This window comes from Gopherus evgoodei, chromosome 9 (genome assembly GCF_007399415.2).
Source record: "Gopherus evgoodei ecotype Sinaloan lineage chromosome 9, rGopEvg1_v1.p, whole genome shotgun sequence".
Lineage (NCBI taxonomy): Eukaryota > Metazoa > Chordata > Testudines > Testudinidae > Gopherus > Gopherus evgoodei.
The window spans coordinates 50,179,088-50,195,028 of record NC_044330.1 but is presented as its reverse complement, the minus strand read 5'-3'; the positions used below and the strand labels follow the sequence as shown (position 1 = coordinate 50,195,028).

At 44.3% G+C, this 15,941-nt stretch overlaps 1 protein-coding gene across 4 annotated transcripts in view; it reads right to left on the bottom strand.

Moving 5' to 3' along the window:
- STAG1 (stromal antigen 1) overlaps positions 1-15,941 on the bottom strand; it is a 348,090-nt gene that overhangs the window by 100,652 nt on the left and 231,497 nt on the right. The window lies entirely within an intron of this gene.

Below are 15,941 nucleotides of genomic sequence, written 5' to 3'. Positions count from 1 at the left end.
AATTACTCCCACTATAAAAATTTACAGCTTTATTTCCAGTCTGAATTTGTCTAGCTTCATCTTCCAGTCATTGGATTGTGTTAGACCTTTTCTGCAAAACTGAAAAGCCCATGTTAAATATTTGTTCCCCATGAAAGTATTATAGTCTGTCATTAAGTCACCCCTTAAACTTTTCTTTGTTAAGATAAATAGCTTACTCTCCTTGAGTCTATCCCTAGAAATCATTACCTCCAATCATTCTCATGGCTCTTCTCCAAACCCTCTTGAATTTATGACAATCATTCTTTGAATTGTGAGCACCATAACCAGACACAGTATTTCAGCAGCGGTTGAAGCAGTGCCAAATCAGAGGTAAAATAACCTCTCCACTTGAGATTTGTGTTTATGCCTCCAAGGATCGCATTAGTTCTATTGGCCACAGCATTGTGCGCTGAGTCATAGTAAGTGGGGTGCAAGAAAAGCCAGAGCAGGGACTCTGCTCAACAGCTCCACTCAGGTCCACAAACAGGTCACCTTCCAATATCCTTGGATCATGGAGGTCTTAAGACTAGCGTCTAGATCAGACCAGAGTCCCTCCTGAAATTTGTCAGTAAGATGTCTGGCCTTTGGTGTAAGAAGTCAGGCAGGGATTCAACAGGCATACTGCTAGGAATGATCTGTCCTACTGGTAGGGATAGAATGGATAATGAACCAAATTGAATGCCTTATCAGCTTCTACTGCAAACACCCCAAAACATATTAGTATGTTCCCTTACATGGTCTGCCATTATAGGCACTCCTGAGTTGCTGCTGGTCCTGGGCCCTAAAATTTCATAGGCCCAGTCCAGGTGATCAATATGGCACTGGTAGATTCTGGGTCTAATGCAGACTTACAATCAGATAGCCAAGGTCACCGGGAATGTGGCCGACCTACAACAAGCCAATCAATATCCTGATGTTAGACTCTAGTCATTATTCTTGTAGATTGAGTAGACTGGAATAATCAGACAGGAGAATTCACCATACAACTTCCAATGCCCTGAGTTGTAACAATATAATTTTTGCAACTGGTGCAGGGAGTTCTTTTCTCAGTACTTCTAGGAAGGGAGAGAAACATATCCAGACTCCTGACCTTTTTTGTTTTTTTTGCTAGAAATGTGCAAGGAAATTGATGATATCTGTGTGTCCTGATCTGTTGATCAGTGGCCCCTGAGGGGCCTGAAGGCACCAGTGAGTCTTTCCCCATGAGTGTAAGTTCCACTGATTTGATGGTCTCTGAGAAAAATGCAGCTGAAAATTACAATGTCCAGGGTAAAAAGGGAAGATGCGTTGCCTCATATATCAAAAATATATACACTAGGACTGATGCTGAGATGGAAATAGGAGACAGACTTGTTGAAAATATCTGGGTAAGGATAAAAGGGGTAAAAACAAAGGGTGATGTAATGGTAGGAGTCTGCTACAGACCAACTAACCAGGAAGAAGAGGTGGATGAGGCTTTTTATAAACAATAACAAAATCAGCCAAAGCACAGGACTAGGTGGAGATGGGGGATTTCAACTACCCAGATATCTTTTGGGAAAATAACACAGCAGGGGCAGAGATTATATAAGAAATTCTTGGACTATACTGGAGATGTTTTATTTCAGAAGATGGAGAAAGAAACTAGAGGAGAGGCTGTTCTAGATTTGATTTTGACAAATGCAAGGAACTGGTTGAGAATTTCAAAGTGGAAGGGAGGTTGGGAAAAAGTGATGATGAAATTATTGATAGAATTCTTGATTCTAAGGAATCGTAAGAGGGGAAAAAGACTAATAAAGGTAATAGATTTTAAGGAAGCAGACTTTAACAAACTCAGGGTAAGGTGGGTAAGATCCCAGGGGAAGCAATTACAAGGGGAAAAACAGTTCAAGAGAGTTGGCGGTTTTTCAAAGAGACATTATTAAGGGCACAAGAGAAAACTATATCACTGCATAGGACAGAGACTGCCCTGGCTTAACCAGGAGATCTTCAATGATGCGAAACTCAAAAAAGAATCATACAAGAAGTGGAAACTATATCAAATTACAAAGGACGAATATAAACAAACAACACAAAAAATAGGGACAAAATTAGAAAGGCCACGGCACAAAAACGAGATTAAACTAGCTAGAGACATAAAGGGTAAGAAGAAAATATTCTACAAATACATTAAAAGCAAGTCGACGACCAAGGACAGGGTAGGCTCGTTACTCAGTAAGGGGAGGGGGAACAATAACAGAAAATGTGGAAATGGCAGAAGTGCTAAATGACTTTTTCATTTTAACCAAAATCTTTATTAGCAATTAGACATCTAACAATGAATGCCAACGAAAATGAGGTAGGATTAGAGGCTAAAATAGAGAAAAAACAAAATAAAAATTATGTAGGGCTTGGCTACACTTGTGAGTTAGTGCGCTCATTACCCATCCACACTGGTAAGGTATGTAGGGTGCTATGACTCTAGGGCTAGAGCGCTCCTGGCATTCCACCTCAGCGAGAAGATTAACGCTTGGTGCACATTGTCTGAAACGCCCGGGTGCCAGTGTAAATGAGGTGTTGCATTACTGCGCTCTGATCACCCTCCAGAAATGTCCCATAATCCCCTTAAGTCAAGTGGCCATTGTTGTAATTGTTTTGTCGTCGCTGCAGGAATGCGGATATGCCCTTTAAAAGCTCTGTTTCTGACATCTGGCACGCTTATCTGCTCCGAGACAAAGCAACCGTTACTGTGGAATGCTGTGAGAGAGAGAGGTGGGGGGAAACAGGGAATGCTGCTGTCTGAACTTACAAGACAGCATGCTGACATGCTCTCAGCCCCCCCAAAATCCACTCTCTCCCCTCCACATACACACAACACACTCCCTGTCACACTCCACCCCATCCCCCTGCATTTGAAAAGCATGTTGCAGACACTTGCATGCTGCGACAGCTACCACAATGCATTGCTCTCTGTGGCCGCTGCAAGAGCTGCTAATGTGGCCATGCCAGTGCACTTGCAGCTGTCAGTATGGACAGATTGCAGCTCTTTCTGTACTGCACTCTATGAAGGCTGGTTTAACTCAAAGCGCTCTATATCTGTAAGTCTAGCCATGCCCTTAGACAAGTTAGATGCCATCAAGTTACCAGGGCCTGATGAAATACATCCTAGAATACTCAAGGAACTGACTGAGGTGATATCTGAGCCATTAGTGATTATCTTTGAAAAGGCATGGAAGATGGATGAGATTTTAGAGGACTGGAAAAAGCAAATCTAGTGCCAATCTATAAAGAGAGGAATAAGGACAATCAGGGGAATTACAGACAATTCAGCTTAACTTCAGTACCCGGAAAGATAACGGAACAAATAATTAAGCAATCAATTTGCAGACACCTAGAAGATAAAAAGGTGATAAGTAACAGTCAGCACGGATTTGTCAAGAACAAATCAAGTCAAACCAAACTAATAGCTTTTTTTGACAGGATAACAAGCTTTCTTGATAGGCGGGAAGCAGTAGATGTTGTATATCTTGACTTTAGTAAGACTTTTGATACTGTCTTTCATGATTTTCTCAAACTAGGGAAATACAACCTAGATGGAGCTACTATAAGGTGGGTGCATAAGTGGCTGGAAAACCATTCCCAGAGAGTAACCATCAGTGGTTCACAGTTAAGCTGGAAGGGCATATCAAATGAGTCCAGTTCTGTTCAATATCTTCATCAATGGTTTAGATAATGGCATACAGAGTACACTTATAAAGTTTGTGGATGATACCAAGCTGGGAGGGGTTGCAAGCACTTTGGAGGACAGGATTAAAATTCAAAAATATCTGGACAAACTGGAGAAATGGTCTGAAGTAAATAGGATAAAATTCAATATGGAGAAATGCAAAGTACTCCACTTAGGAAGGAAGAATCAGTTGCACACATACAAAACGGGAAATGACTGCCTAGGAAGGAATACTGTGGAAAGGGATCTGGGGGTCATAGCGGAACACAAGCTAAATATGAGTCAACAATATAAAACTGTTGCAAAAAAGGGGAATATAATTCTGGAATGTATTAGCAGGAATGTTTTAAGCAAGACATAAGAAGAAATTCTTCCACTCTACTCCAAGCTGATTAGGCTTCAGCTGGAGAATTGTGTCCGGTTCTGGATGCCACATTTCAGAAAGGATGTGGAAATATTGGAGAAAGTCCAGAGAAGAACAACAAAAATGAATAGTGATCTAGAAAACATGACCTATGATGGAAGATTTAAAAAGTGGGTTTGTTTAGTCTGGAGAAGACAACACAGGGGGGGGGGGCATGGAAAGAAGACAAATGATAATAGTTTTCAAGTACATAAAAGGTTGCTACATCTAATCCTGATTTATAAATCCTGTGATGGAGAATCCACAAGGACCACTGGTAAATTGTTCAAATGGTTAATTACTCTCACTGTTAAAAATTTACACCTTACTTCCAGGCTGAATTTGTCTAGTTTAAACTTCCAGACTTTGGATCATGCTAGACCTTTCTATGCTAGACAGAAGAACCCAATATTAAATATTTGTTCCCCATGTCGGTGCTTATAGACCTCAAGCCACCCTTTACTCTCCTCTTTGTTAAAGTAAACAGATTGAGCTCCTTCAATCTATTACTAAAAGTAATGTTTTCTAATCCTTTAATTATTCTCATGGATCTCCTTTGAACCCTCTCCTATTTATCAAAATTCTTCTTGAATTATCGGCACCAGAATTAGACACAGCCTTTCAACAGCAGTAGTGGGGAAAGCAACCTAACTAGGTTTAAGATAGATCTTCATAAATTTATGATAAGATTATATGATTGTATTACCGATGACAGTAGGGGACTGGAATGGATGACGCAGGAGGCTCCTGCCAGTCCCATGTGTGGAACATTCTATGGGGTTCACCACGCCCACTGGCACTCACAGGGACAATTCTCCAGTTAAGAAGTTATAATTCTGAATAGCTGCCCATGGATAAACCTTTTAATTGCATCACAAGTCCAGTATTCTGATTCTGTACTGGCAGAAGCTGCTCACTGGGCTCTCTGCTTACATCACTTGGAAAAGGACTCAGACCCTGAGTCTTACAAAGCAATCTTTGCCCACAATTTTCCTCCTCCTGCTGTGTCAGGCTAATTTATGGACCTCTGTAAGGGTTTTGATGTTTCAGCAGTGCCCCTTTGAGGTGTTAATGGGGTTCTATACTGACTCCAGGTCCAGTCACTCAAGTGGAAGCATTCTGAAGGTAACAAAGTCTTAACTCTCCAGCTGAGTGTCTCTGGATGCTCACCCCTTCTGAGAACCCAAGAAATAACAAAAAATAAAGCAGGAAAATAAATGAAGGAAAAGGAATTTAGAGTCAGTCCCAGTTGGGCCTCTGCCTTTCTTCCTTCAGACAGGCCTTGGATGGGGTGCAATCCAGTTCATAGCCTGCTGGATGACCAGCATAAAGAATATAATTCAGCCCCCTTCACCTTAGAGGACTTGGGGCTTTCTTTTAGACAAGGGAACAGGCTCTACTTGCTGCCAGGCCTCTCCCTGTGAGCTGGGAAGCTCAGTGCTCTGCTCCCAGAGTTATCCTCTGTGAAGCTGAGCTTCCCCTCCTCTTTAGCTCTTCCTCCACTCTCAATATGACTTGCAGGTGTGGAAGGGATGGGGCCACTCCAGCCCAGATAGGGTGACCATATTTCCCAAAGAGAAAACGGGACACCCCAGCTGCTCGCCCAAGGACATCCTCTGCTATTGCCCATTGCTGTAATCCTGTCACGCTGCACTGCGAGCCAGGCTGTTGCCCGGTCGCTGGAACCCTGAGGGCCCCCCCTCCATGCAACAGGGGGTCCCCTCATGCATGCTGGAACACTGATTCCCCCACAGCCCTGCCTCCCCCGTGGGGATGTGGCATCTCTGCTCACTTCCTCCACACTGCACCCCACATTTTTGACAAAAGTGGGCATTTGTCCTGTTTGCTCTTGCCAACTGATCAAGCCAGCAAGAGCAAATGGAACAAATGCCTCTTTGTGGGAAAAAAATCAGGACAGCTGGGACGGGGCCTAAAAAGGGACTGTTCTGGCCAAAGCAGGACATATGGTCACCCTAAGCCCAGAGCAACAACTTAACTCTTTCCTGCCTGGAGCAGGATTTACATACCTCATTGCAACCTCAGTGAGGGAGCGTACCAGAGTAGACAAGTGCAGCTAATCTTCTGTCTGCTACTGTCTGTCTTCGTTGGCTGTAAGCCTGAGAGAGACTGCTCCCCCCCACCCCCCAACATTCAGGCAGCATGGCAACCTTAATTTGGCTCTCTTGTATATCTGAATTATGACAGCATTAAATCACATGATCACATACTTTTTCCTACACCTCTTAGGAATCTTGTTGTAGTTAGATGAGTGAAGAGTGAAAAATCTCCTATGGGTATGTGAAAAGCTTTTACTGCTGCTAAATGAACCTTAATGGAATTCAAAGAAAGCCCCGATGTTTCAGTTCCAATAGGTAATCCAATACTCTGGGAAAAGGAGAGCGAGTAGCCAAAATCTGATGATGATTACACCAAAGCTAATATCATTTCCATTTCTGGGATGTAAGTATTTCTTGTAGATTCTTTTCTACTATTTAAATAAAACACATTGCACCTCTGACAAATAGGATCTCTCTATTGCCAAGAACCGTCAAGGAACCATGCTTGGCACCTCAGAATCTGCAGGGTGGAGTGAAGTGTTCAACCAGGATCTTGGGTCAGTATTGCAAGACAACACTCTGTCCCAAACAGCCCCCAGAAATGTCTATCTGGTACTCCACAGCCCTCTCCTGGACAATACAAGATCATATAAAGTCCGTCATTTTATGAATTTTCTCAAACATTTCAGTCCAAGCACACTGATTTAGATAAAACAATAAAACAAGTTTATTAGCTAGAGAAGGATAGATTTTAAGTGATTACAAGTCATGAGGCATAAAAGTCAGAATTGGTTACAAAGAAATAAAAGGTGAAATGCAACTAATACCTAATTTAACAAGCTAAGTGAATTCAAAGCAAAAGTCTCTCTCACTACATGTTTTTGCAGTCTTACTAGCCGAATTCCTTTCTGCCAGGATCCCTCGCCAATCCAATGATGCTTCCTTTGTCCTTCAAGTGTTATCAATGTTGTGAGTAGAGATGAAGGAAGAAATGATTTGGGGCATCTGTTCTTCATTCTTTATACTTTTTTTCCTCTTCTTTGAGAATCATCTCCAGCTGGGGTTTAGGAGACAAAGTCTGTGGGGACAGGAACCTTCAGCTGTGTCTTTGTAAATGTCTTGCTCACATCCTTTTTCTTGCCAAAGAATGGCTGCTTAAACAGATGAGAGGCCATTTTGTTGACACTACTTGAGGCATCAGTTTGCTTTTTGTCTCCGAGGAACTGGTTTGTGGCTGCTTCCCCAGATTTGGAATGTCTTAGTAGCATAAAGTAGAATCTTATAACTTTACATGCGCTGTTGCCACACGTATTTGACCAGGACAATAATGATCAGCAAATAATGAGTTTTAAGATGATACCTTACAATGCGCAGTTTGTACAAAATTTATCATAGTCTTGAAAAAGGTGTGAACATAGGGATATGGACTGTCAGATTGATACATTTTGCGTTGGCTGCCATGGCAAACACAGTACTCTCCCAGCTCAGAATATATTGTGAAGAACTCAGAAGTTCAGTTCCTATTTGTAACTTTGAAAGAAATGTCTGCTGAGGTCATCTGCCATAGCGTTCTTAATACCTGGGAGGCAAGAAGCTGAAATGAATATGTGGTTAGCTATGCACTCATTTGGTGGTAGTAGCAAACCAAAACCTGCACAGATGTTTCATTCTTGTAGATTCCTTCCATCACAGTGATAACACTACATGCTTCACTTTTGGATTGTGGGTTACATCTGAGAGTATAGACATTCATCTGCCTAAACTGCATTTGTTTGGTTTGTAATACATTCAAAGCCATCCCTGTAGACCTCAGAGGTGTAATCTGGCATGCTGCACACTACAAAGACACAAGCTGACCAGTGTCCAAGCAGCTGAAGACAATCTTTTATTATTACCTGAGAACCACCCAGAATCTTTTAGATGAGATTTGCTAATGCATGAAATCTGCTGGATGGTAGCTATGCTCCGCCTGTCAGTACAGCCAGGGAAACTCCTACGAAATCTAAATGCTGTAGAGAAATCAAAAAGGACTTTTCAAGGTTAATTTGAAGGCCCAAGCTGTGAAACAGGGAACAAGCACTCTTTACTGACGTCAACATTTCCTGATATGCTCTGTCCCTGATCAACCGATTGTCTAGGTGTGGGAAAATGATTATACCCAAACTACATAGGCAAACAGCAACGACTGCCAGAATGTTTGAAAATATCCTTGGTGCTGAAGATAGGTCAAAAGGGAGCACCCTGTATTTGTACAGTTCAGTGTTTATCAGAAAACAAAGCAATCTCTTGTAGTGAAGGGTGAATAGCAACATTAAAATGACTTCTAGGTTGAGAGCTGCAAACCAATCTCCTACTTCTAACAGAGGAATTATATCTGCAAGGGTCATCATCCTGAATTCGTTGCTTTACTCATTTGTTTAGAGATCTGAGGTCTAAAACTAGCCTCCACCCTTCATTCTTTTTGGGAATCAGGAAGTACTTACTTTGAATAGAATCCTCAGTGTTGCATAAGAACTGGTTCTATAGTTCCTAAATGTAGAGGACAGGTCATCTCTTGCTCTAGTAACTGATCATGAGAGGAGTCCTTGAAGAGGGATGGGGAGAAGGAATGGATAGGAGGGATAGATTTGAAATGCATAGTGTAATCAGCTGTTATGGCTTCCAAAACACATTGGTTCAATGTTATATGTTCCCATGCATCTTGAAAATGGGAGAGGGCATCCAAAAGGATGGAAGGGTGTGATATAGTGCAGCTCTAAGACCCTGTCAGTTGGATGGTTCAGAATCTTGACCAAGCCATCAAAACTGTCACTTGGATGACTAAGATGATGCAGCTGTAGTCAAAGGAGGTTTCTTTTTTGTGTATCTTGGTCTCTTGGACAGAGGTTCAGAAGTTCTACAATATGTTGAATATGGGTGGGCATGCCCTTTGCGTCAACTGAGACCTAATAAATATCCTTTTATTTACTGGAGTGTAAACCCCTAGGGGTTGCAATGTAGCTCTTCAGCCCTTTAAAGTGTGGAGAGAGATATCTGTCCAGTCCCCAAAGAGCTTGTACCCATCAAAAAGAAAGTTTTTGATAGTACTCTGAACCTTTCTTGTAAAGCTCAACAGTTGTAGCCAAGATGCTCTTCTTATGACCACTCCACTGGAGATAGGCCATGCTGCAGTATCTGCTGCAAACAAGGAGGCCTGGAGCAATGTCTTTGCTAAGAATTGACCCTCTTGTGGGACTTGGACTGTGGGACTTAAACTGTCCAGATGTTCTTCTGGCAGATGCGCAATAAAATAATTGAAACTATTATAATGTAAATAGATGTATTTGGCCATGATCACCTGATGATTCACTATTCTGAACTGCAGCGTAGGATTTATAACCAAAAAGTTTGAGTCTCTTGCGATCCTTACTGTATGGGGTAGACTTTTAGTTATGTTGTCTGCCTTATTCATTAATAGCCTCCATTACTAAGGAATTTGGAGCTAGGTGAGAAAAACTCTGATTCCCTAGCTGGAATCTGTTCTCTTATAGGTAGGTGGTGTGGCATCAGGGGTTAGCCAAAGCAGCTTAGCAGACACCATAAGAGCTTCACTGACTGGAATGGCAATCTTCAGAGATGTAGAAGTTTGTAACATATTAGAGTTTATGGTGAGACTCCTGAACCTCCTCTAAGGGAACCTGCAGCATGTCAGCAATCTGCTTCATCAGTGCCTGAAACTGCCTGAGGTCACCCACCATAGAAGGTGATGAAGACATGACAGCTTAATTAGGAGATAAGTAGGATATATTAGTAAGAGGTGTCACCTCCCTCATCGACCCTTGCCTCTTACTCCTTAAAGATCTCTCTGGCCTAGGTGATGGTAAAGAGGGGTGAGGAGAATGGGTTCTTCTCTGTTTCTTCCGGTAGTGCGAGGACTGCAATGTAAACTGTTGGCGATAGAACACCCGCAGATCCCAGCAAGGCCACTGAGGAGCCCCAAATAGCATAGGTTGTGGCAGCCATCTGTGTTCCTGCCACGTAGGTGTCACATTCACAGCTACTCGCTGAAATGGAACCTTAATTATGGGGAGTGGCTGGAGAGGGGCATTGACATGGTCTTGGGGATTTTCCACTCTTTGGCACACCTCACAAGACCGGACATAATTAGAAACGTCCTTGCCCATTCCCTCCCAGTGGAAGGACTTCCCCAAATGGTCTTTGGTCCTGTTCACTCCAACATGGCCACTAGGATGATCGTGTGCTAAGCTCAAGAGCTTTACCTGGTACTCAATTGGAATTATCAACTGTCTTTGAGAATGTCAGTCTTCCTGGTGCCCACCAGAAAGAGTTTTCTTGTATGAAAGTCCTCTTTCTACAACAAACCGGGATTGATTAGAAGAGCTAACAGGTGTTGGGTTGCTCCATGCTGCTGTCCTAGCTCCATGGAGGCTTTTGTCTGCTTTCTGCTCAGCCTGGAACTGTCCCCGTGATGCTGGAGACATCAGTTCCTCACTGGATTGTGGACTTGGGCTTGGTCCCTCTGGAAGCGATGTAGGTGATGGGGTTATTTGTTGACTGTGACCCGCTCTTCGCTGGTGCACTATGTTGTATTTCAGGTTCCGGCTGAGCCTCTTGTGTAGGTTTATCTGCTGTTGCCAGTGCAGGCTCGGTGGTGCCCTGTGGCATTGGAGCTTGTGATGCGGCGCGGCCGCTGTTTGTCCCTCAGCGAGGCTGTGGGATATCCCACTGCCTCGCTACCAATAGTCTCTCGCCCAGTCCTCAGTCGGGGCGTAATAACCGACGTTGAGTCCAAACACTCAGGCCCTCGGGCAAGGCCGAGCAGCAATAGTCGTAAGCCTGGCCTTGGGTCAAGGCGGGACAACAAACACTGAGTCTGTAGCCTCAAGCCCTCAGGCAGGGCTGAGCAGCAATAGTTTTAGCACAGCCCTAGGTCAGGGTGGGGCAACAAATACTGAGTCTGTAGGCTCAAGCCCTCAGGCAGGGCTGAGCAGCAATAGTAGGTTTGGGCCTCCTCAGGCCAGGGAAAAGGGGGAGTCTGCCACCCTCGGAAGGGTGGCAGGGGGGACGCAGGCCGTCCCACTCCACTGCGTCCCAGTCCGGGGCCCTAGCAGCGGCAGAAACTCGCTGCTGTCAGTGGGGATCATGGCCGCAACACATTGACATTGATTCTGGCAGTGCTGCAGCCAGACTGGGGTCGGCTGCCCCCGGGCTATTTCCACTCTCCCCCTTGTCAGGTACCTGAGTCGTCGAGGTATCACCAGTGGTCTCGAATACCATCGGTTCCTCGGGGTAAGTGGCAAACGGTAAGCTCGGCTCCTCCTCGGGGTAGCGGGCAAGCGGCAGACTTCGCCAGTCCTCCTCGGGGTAGCGGGAGCGGGGTAGGCTTGGCCAGTCCTCCTTGGGGTAACGAGCTAGGGGTAGACTCGGCCAGGCCTCCCCAGGGTAGTGAGCGAGGGGTAGGTTTGGCCAGCCTGGTGCAACGTCAGGTCGACCGCGACCTTCTGCTGTCTCCTCAGCGGGATCTCGGTTGCAGATGTCTGGCCTCTCTGGCGGCTGGGCCTCCACTGAGCTCCGCCGGTGAGCCTTTATACTTCCGGGTCTGCACTGTGACCTCTGAGGGGTGGGCGCAGGACCCCGTGGCTCCGCCCACACTGGTGCTAGGGGAGGTTTGTCCCTCAAAGAGGCTGTGGGGTATCCCACTGCCTTGCTACAGAGCTGTAGACAGGGTTGCAAGTGCTGGATGCAGTGCTGGCTGCCCCGCCCACTCCGGTTCTGGGACTGGTTCTGGTTGGGTCTCTGGGACTGGATCCACTATGGCTGTTGCAGTCGTTGGCAGGGCATCCGGTTCTACCACCTTAGTTTGGGGCTCTGGTACAGGGATAGATATTGAGGCTTGCTTAGCCTGGCTGCGGGTGACCATTCCCACCCTCTTGGCTAGCTTCACATGGTTGGCCAAGTCTTCCACCAGCAGCATGGGAATGGGACAATCATCACAGGCTGCAAATGTCCACATTCCTGACCAGCCCTTGTACTGGACAGGCAACTCAGCTGTAGGCAACTTTAACGATTTTGATATGAATGGTTGAATCGTCACTTGGGCCTCTGGGTTGACGAATCTGGGGTCCATTAACGATTGGTAGATAGCTGACACCTGCGCTCCAGTGTCCCTCCACACAATAACCTTCTTCCCGCCCACACTCACAGTTTCGCTTCACTCTGAGGGTATCTGGGAAGCATCTGGGCCTGGGGACCTTTGGTGTGATTCCGGTGTAATGAACTACAATCTGCTGGGGCTCTTGGAGCAGTTGGCCTTTACATGCCCCAGCTCGTTACATTTAAAACATCGTCCAGCTGACTGGTCACTGGGGCAAGGTGATTTGTTGGAGACTGGTGGAGTGGGACAATAAGGTGTTTGGGGTTTTCCTTGGGATGTTGGTGGGGCCTTGGGCTGCCCCCGGTGGCAGGGTGGTGTTTCAGGTTGCCCCTTCTGATATCCACTCCAATTGCTACTAGCTTTTTTCTTTTCCACCACCTCAATCCATTTGGTTCTGATCTTCCCTGCCTCGATTACAGTTTTGGACTTCCCATCTAGGATGTACCTTTCTACTTCCTCAGGAACACCCCCTAAGAACTGCTCCATTTGCATTAGGAAAGACAGAGCTTCCAGAGATTTAACACTTGCTCCTGATATCCAGGCATCCCAATTTTTTTACAATGTGGTAGGCATGTCGGGAAAATGTCACCTCTGGTTTCCACCTTAGGGCTCTGAATCGCCAGTGGGCATGCTCGGGTGTTAAACCCATTGTAATTCTGGCCTTTTTTAAAAAAAAGTTTGTAGCTGTTATAGTGTTCCTTAGACATTTCAGCTGCCACCTCTGCTAAGGGTCCACTGAGCTCTGGCCTCAGCCCCACCACATACTCGTCTGTAGAGATGCTGTACACAAGGCAGGCCCTTTCGAAATTTTCTAAGAAGGCCTCTGGATCATCGCCTGCCTTGTAGGTGGGGAATATTCTGGAATGGGGAGCGGTCCCTGCAGAAGGATTGTTAGGGTTATCTGGTAGACTCAGCTTAGCCCTTTCCAGATCTAAGCGCTTCAGCTCTAATTCCATATCCAAGCGTTTTGCATGTTTCCTCTCCTCCGCTTCCAACACCAAGTACTTTAAGGCCATCTGTCTTTCATGTTCTTTCTGTTTCTCTTCAGCCTCCAATCTAGCTAATTCTAGTTTCTTTTGGACCTCACTTTCCGTCATCCTAGCCTTCCTGTGCTTAGCCTAGCGTAACCCAACCCAAGAGCTAGCAAGAAAAACAAAACCAAAACAAACCAGCTTGTTAATTCCCTTGCTGTAACTTGAATTCCTCTGCCTCCAGGCAAAGAAAAAAACTCCAGCTGCTCTCAGCTATATTTATTTATTTATATTTTTAAAAGTCCTTTTAAAAAAACCTCCCTGGTTTTCAATCAGCCAAAAGAAAAAATGTTTTTAAAATCCTGAGGTCTGTGCTTCTGGTTCAAAATGATCCCCACTGCACTGCCACCATGTCAGGGTTCCCTCCCCACTCTGAACTCTAGGGTACAGATGTGGGGACCCACATGAAAGCCCCCTTAACCTTACTTCTAACAGCTTAGGTTAAAAAACTCCCCAAGGCACAAATCCCTTCCTTGTCTAGGGATGGTATTGCTGCCACCACCAAGTGAGTTAGACAAAGATTCAGGAAAAGGACCACATGGAGTTCCTATTTCACCAAAATACGCCCCCCACAAACCCCTTCGCCCCCTTTCCTGGGGAGGCTTAAGTATAATATACCAACCAATAGGTTAACCAAGTGAGCACAGATCACACCCTTAGGTTTTTAGGACACTAAAAACCAATCAGGTTCTTAAAAGAGCAACTTTATTACAAAGAAAAAAGTAAAAGAAGCACATCTGTAAAATCAGAATGGAAGGTAATTTTACAGGGTAATAAGATTTGAAACACAAAGGATTCCCCTCTATGCTCAACTTCAAAGTTACAAAAAGCAGGAATAAACCTCCCTCTTAGCACAGGGAAAATTCACAAGCTAAACCAAAAGATTATCTAATGCACTTCCTTGTTTTACTTATAATTTTTGTAATCTTAGATGCTTATTTCAGGTAGGGTTTTAGGATAGGTTTTTTTCCCGACCTGGTCCCTCTGTCCCAAGAGAGCACAACAAAGAGACACAAGCTCCCTGCCCCCCCCCCCCGCATGATTTGAAAGTATCTTCTTTCCTTATTGGTCCTTTTGGTCAGGTGCCAACCAGGTTATTTGAGCTTCTTAATCCCTTACAGGTAAAGGAGAGATTTTATGCTACCCTTAGCTGTATGTTTATGACAATGTCAGTATAGGAGGGAGAACAATGTGTCCTAGAATAGGTAGGGGAAACCTGCCCTGAAATTTGAGAGTCTGATGAGTCCTCTTCCACATACTCATAGCTGTTCAGCTTGCAGAGTAGATGAAGGCAATGTGGTGTTCTAGGTGATAGCGGGATCAGTGATCGAGAGAGTCTTGACAACTGACTAATCTGCAGCACTTGTTAACAGAGGGGACTCTGGCTCAAAAGGTATTATTAGATCCTTAGGGTACCTAACTCTTGAGATACTGACCATATCAAAGATTGGGCTGAGTGGGAACCTATGGAGGGTGGCTTCAGTACTGTTGCAGATGGCACCGAGCACTTGTTATGGGATTCCCTCAGTATTGTAGGTAGGTGAGCGGTCTTCGGTCATGTAGATTTTCTTGTTATTTGTAGTGAGTGTTGTTTAGGGACAGGGTTGATCTTTTCGACCCAGGGTAGAGTTAAGCAAGGCTAACTGGTGTCTATTGATGAGCACAGGTGATTTGTAGGGGAATGGAAAGTCTGCATGCTCCTTTCTAACTGAGCAATTTGTATCAATTCTGTGAGAAGCAGAAACAGTTTCTTTAAAAAAATCTAATTTTCAACAGGAAAACCATGTAAAATAGGGAAATTCCTCTCTAACTCCATTATGGCTGATGGAAATCACCTTAGGAAATCCTTACTGTGGTTAAATTTTGTTGCAATATTTGATGGAACTGTAAGATCTATTTCAACAACAGTCTACAGTGATAAGAACATAAGAATGGCCATAATGGGTCAGACCAAAGGTCCATCTAGCCCAGTATCCTGTATTCTGACAGTGGCCAATGCCAGATGCCCCAGAGGGAATGAGCAGAACAGGTAATCATGAAGTGATCCTTTCCTTGTCACTCATTCCCAGCTTCTGGCAAACAGAGGCTAGGGACCCCATCCCTGCCCACCCTGGCTAATAGCCATTGATGGACCTATCTCCTCCATGAATTTATCTAATTCTTTTTTGAACTATGTTATAGTCTTGGTCTTCACAACATCCTCTGGCAAAGAGTTCCACAGGTTGATTGTACGTCGTATGAAGAAATGCTTCCTTCAACTTGTTTTAAACCTGCTACATACTAATTTCATTTGGTGACCTCTAGTTGAACCTTATTCTGTGAAGCTGAGGAATATTGACATCATTAACATTTATGAACTCCGTCATATTTCTGTACTGATGCAAACTGATTTGATAATACTTACCTAAGTAAAGCAGTTATTAATTTTGTCTGTGCTTTTTAAAAATCAAATAAAAAATTATTTTTCTATAAATATTTTAATAAAATTTATTGTCTGTTACTTTCAACAAAAGCATTCCAAAAAATGAGATGCCTTGTCTAAAATTCTGAAGAAAGTGATTTTTCTCAAGATATAATTTTACAACTACCT